This window comes from Lygodium microphyllum, chromosome 24, assembly GCF_053477565.2.
Source record: "Lygodium microphyllum isolate KBCC chromosome 24, Lygodium_microphyllum_v1.1.10, whole genome shotgun sequence".
Classification (NCBI taxonomy): domain Eukaryota; kingdom Viridiplantae; phylum Streptophyta; class Polypodiopsida; order Schizaeales; family Lygodiaceae; genus Lygodium; species Lygodium microphyllum.
In genome coordinates this window covers 94,442,450-94,447,452 of record NC_141158.1, presented here as the reverse complement: position 1 = coordinate 94,447,452, position 5,003 = coordinate 94,442,450, and the positions used below count along the sequence as shown (strand labels likewise).

At 40.2% G+C, this 5,003-nt stretch overlaps 1 non-coding gene across 1 annotated transcript; it reads right to left on the bottom strand.

The window, feature by feature from the left end:
- Positions 1–4,591: 4,591 nt before the first annotated feature.
- Positions 4,592–4,660, bottom strand: LOC148015378 (small nucleolar RNA SNORD36). The gene has a single exon (XR_015688485.1). It is a non-coding gene; the product is annotated as a small nucleolar RNA SNORD36 (small nucleolar RNA).
- Positions 4,661–5,003: the final 343 nt, after the last annotated feature.

Genomic DNA, 5,003 nt, shown 5'->3' with positions numbered 1-5,003 from the left:
GACCATCTTCCATCTGTCATTCTGGCCCTGGTCTCAAAGACAGTCCTGCAATAGGTGAAGTAACAAACTCACCCCCTCTAGTCTTTTTAGCTGCACTTGGATTTTCTTCATCCCTCTTACGCTTCTCCTCAACAAGTACATCTGATCCGTGAGATTTAGCCAAGTAGGCATAAATAGTGTACCTGTCAACAGGCGAATCCCAACCTGTCTCAGATCTGATGCTAGAGCCTACACTAGTCAAAACAGTTTGCTGAATTTTTCCCTTGTTTGCCGTCTCCATAGCATAAGTCTATAATGCTGACTAATTCTATGATCCTTTCTCGATCTGAACTCCATATGCAGAAGCATCTCCTCTAGCTGCCACATAAGAAGTACGCGCAGCCATATCATCCACTAATTTCTTCATTCTGCATTTTCCAAAATTGGTAGCAAGCAAAGCTCCTGTTTCAGTCAACCAAATCTTACCATCTTGTCCCCAAAATACCAAATTCTTCCTCCTTGCATCCTGAAAAGATTCACAATCCCTGCAATGTTGATGGTCCGTACTATCACACCAAATATATCTTCGATCTCTCCTAGGTGCACTAGGAGCACTCCTAGGTGCAGTAGGAGCACTAGAAGAAATAGTAGGTGTAGTCGAAGCAAACTGCTCTTTCAATTTTCCCACCAATTCTGCTTTAACTGACTCTAGTGTCAAATCCGTTATGCCTTTGATTATATCATCAAGAGAGGAAGGCACCGACGGAGCGGATGATTTTGGAGCAGAAGGAGCCGGCATCGGTCTTGGAGCAAAAGGAATAGGAGGAATAGAAACGGTAGACACTAGCATAGGCCAAGAAACTGGCTGAGGAAGAAAAGAAATAACAGGGATAGAAGCAGGCATAGGAGCAGAAGACAGCGTCAGTGTCATAGAACCATTTTGTAGGCGGGTCTTCCATATCCTCCTCTTGGTCAAAGTCGAGACTACATCTTGGGCATCTTGCCAATCCGTTTTAAGACCCATAGGCTTCGTGCAATCCTCAAGAAGGTCTCCTAATTCTTCCTGAAGAGCAGGATCTGCAGCTTGCAAGAAAAGCTCAACTTTCTCAACATCCAATGCTCTTTGTTCAATGGCATCAAGCTGACTATACCTCTCTTCAAATTCTCGTATCAACTCTGAAGCAGCTAGACCTTTGTTTGGCATGTAGACCCACTCTCGGAATGACCGCCGTGTAGCCATCCCAAAGTCCTCAAGGAAATACTCTTCTTTCAGGGCCTTCTTAAAATCTTGTCAATGCGAATTTTGAATAAAAAGATTAGTCACTTTTTCCCTCAAGGCGGGTGTGACAAGACGAAGGAAATACTTACTCATAAGTCCAGCTGGTACTCCAAAAAATCCCCATCTTGATCTCATATGTCTTCAAATATGCTGAAACATTACGGCCATCAAATAGCTTCTTCTCATTCTCAACTGCTTCAATCGCCTTAGTCGCGCTGATTGCATTTTCTTGCTCCGAATATAGTTGCCTTTGTTGAGACAACTGTTGTTGATGCAATTGCTGCTGCTGCTGCATATACAATTGTGTCTGCTGATTTTGAAGCTGCATATACATAGACATATTCTGTAAAATCTACTTTAGATCATCCGTTGAAGTACTTGAAGTAGCAGTCAATGATGGAGCTACAGTAGAGGACGAAGCAGGAATTGTAGAAGAGGCTGAAATGGATGCTGAAGTATCTCCCATCCTGAAATTTATGCAACGCTTTCACATCAGGTTCACCAAAGATGTCGAAGGGTTTTCGAAAGAAAAGTCATGTCTATAGAAGACCTTGATAAATTTCAAGATGGAAGATCAATCAAGTGAATGAATACAAATCTGCAACAGCAACTCCAGCATAATGTGCATTGAGCAAAAGAATATTTTTAACAATCATGCCCAGCAACATTTAGTTTCAATTCCAGGCTTGATATGACTGCGATTGCCTCCTGTGATGTTAATCAGTTGGAAAGATCAATAGTGTTCATGGTCATGCACAACCTTTTGTATTGAGTGAACTAGAAGTCCTCCATAAACGAGGAAGAAGCGCACACAACAGTCTTATTCACTGCTATGAATTTTCCTTTCATATATCAACATGTTTTTGGCATCTCCGGTTCATTCACATCATTTCAGAATGTGAATTAATGCAAATCATTGGAATTTGTGAATATTTTACAATCATCTTTACTTTCTTGCCATAAGAAAGGGATGTTCCGCATGGTATATATCATGTGTCTGCTGTAATTTGCTTCATTTCAGCAAGCAATACCAATACTTGCAGGGCGCTAGTAACATGAATAACAATGTGATCCAAGCATCATGATAGGAGCATTTCCAAGAGTGTCATTGTAGGAATGCCATGTATGACACCTCTAGGTACAAAGACTTTGCATATGTTTTTGATTCCTTATGTACTCTACAATAAAAGCACATCACATCCAAATTTTCTGATGCATTGTATGCATTATTTTGCACAGTTATGCTATTGCACAGGGCATTAAAAGAACAATGATGTGCATGTACCGCAAATTCTCTGCTACACTAGATTTAATGCCAAAGAAAGTATTGCTGCATTCACTGTATTATCATATTTTACTCGTACATTGGATTTCGCTGAATTCACATGTTTGCTCAAGGCTTTCCAACAATCTCCACCATGGTTTCGTATCAGAGGCTAGAGTAGTAACATTTGGCATATTGATTTGATTAGGGGTTACTGTAGGAGATGAAGAACCATGATGAAGCTCAATTACAAGCCAACAGACAGCCTTGCTCATTTGTTCAAGCCTTACAGCACTGAGTGGAGATAAGCCTAGTCTCCCATCATTTCCAGTTCGAGCAGCGAGAGAGCCTAAAAAAGCATCTAGATTTGATGAAAGTTCTCAAAGCAGCATCACTTCGTGGAGTCCGAAGCCCATCTGAAGCCTCGTTTGCCTCTAAGATGAAGCAGCAGTAGCCAACAGTGTTGTATGTGCATTTTGTAAAGACTGATCAATTTGATGTTTTTGCAGTCGAGATGGCTGCTACTGATCCACAACGTACACAGGACTTCAATCCGAATATTGCACCACGTGCACACCCTCAAGACTCATCAGCGCAAGGAATATTGATGCAGGAGATTCCAATTATTGTACCTTGATCAAGATTGAATTTGCAGGTCTCGGGCTTTCTGAGACGATGATCATCATCGTCTTCTAGCATGAGCATCACTTCATTTCTTCTCCTTCAAAATCACAAAGCTCGTCAATGCTTCTCGTTCGTCAGTTGCCACAGTGTCGTCCGAGTGACTCCAGCTCTTCCTTTGCAACGTCGTACTGCATCTTCCAGCTAGCTTCTTCATCGTTTGTTTCTCCTCATCTCCTCTCCTCGTTGTTAGGATGCCACAGAAGAGTCCTTCTTGGAGCCCCGAGAGGAACACCAAGGAAAAGGGAATTCTCTTGCAAGAAAATCTATCTTGTAATATCAACAAGCTTGTTTATCATGTTTCATATGATCACAATGAAGAAAAGAACACCAGGCACAACAAATCTTCATACAGCATCATGTAGATCTCCCACGGATTTTAATAGAATCAACCATATTCTTCAATATCTTCACAAAATCCATCAATAGAACAAAGAAAGCAAAGGAATACACCATCTTTGAATGGAAATACATCACATAGTATTCATCTTCAATATCTTCATAGTCTTCTCTCTCAATCTCTCATATACAATCACTCTGTTTGAGTAGAATTGGCTATCTCTGACTCTCTCTCTATCTCACTCCATCAATAATACATCATATCCTCACTACAATCTCTCAAAATCACACTCAATAATCACTCTTAGGTCGTGGATACCCCTCCCAAGAGGTATGTCTGATATGAAGGGTCACCAGAGCCACTACAGTGTCTCTTCACAGCTCACTACTGTCACTTCACTCTAGTCTTCTCTTGAGTCTTCAACAGCTACTTCTTCCACTTCTTTCAGCTCTTTTGCACTTGTATTCACCTCTTTCCAAGGCTAGAAAACTTTCCCAAAGTCACACATACATTCCACAGAACACTTACAGAAGCATACAAAATAGTCTACAGAACAGTACCAGAACAACTACAGTACAGAACAAAACAGAGACAAAACAGAAGCAGAAGCTCTACAGAAGACCTACAGAAGGTTACAGAAGATCATCAAAACCACATAACTCATTCTCAAACCATTCCAAACTTTCACAAACCATTCGATAAGCTTTCACAATATCTCAATCTTCATCAATCAATACTCCTTCCCTCTTTACAGAAGACAATCAGAACAAAACAGAGCAAAACAGAGCAAAACAGAAGGTATACAGAACCAATCAGAACCTATCAGAACATCACAGAACCACCAACAAACATCATGATCTTCCAAAACACAATCATTATCATCTAAAACACTCTCAAACCACTTCCAAATCAATCAATCATCCCATAAAATCAACCATTCAGCTCTCCAAAAACAACAAAAATCAGCCAAAAAACAAGTGATTTCAACACTCAACATATCCCCACACTTAATAAGGAAGCGTCCTCGCGACCCAGGAAAAAGGGAATACAAGTTCAGTTGAAAAGCTCAACTTTGATCGTCAATATCTTCTCAAAAATAATCCATCCATCACGACCCCAACTTATAACCTGTTTTTGATATAAAAAATATAAAGAAAGGAAAACCCTTTATTCATTAACACCTCTTATCAAACTAAAAATCACCACAAATTTGTAAAGGATATAAGAGTTTGCTTCTTCTTCATCAGCATCAGCTTCAACTCTCCATCCACGACCCCATCTCTACAAATCTCCAAAACATAGCTCGTACACAAAATCCAATAGGAAACCACCACATTCGTTTGACATAAAGGAACTCACAACACAAACACTAATACACAACACAACCATCTGAATGACTTCTTCAAAAAGAGAGGTGTTCATTAAAAGCTTCCACCATACATTGGAAAGGTATTAATGAA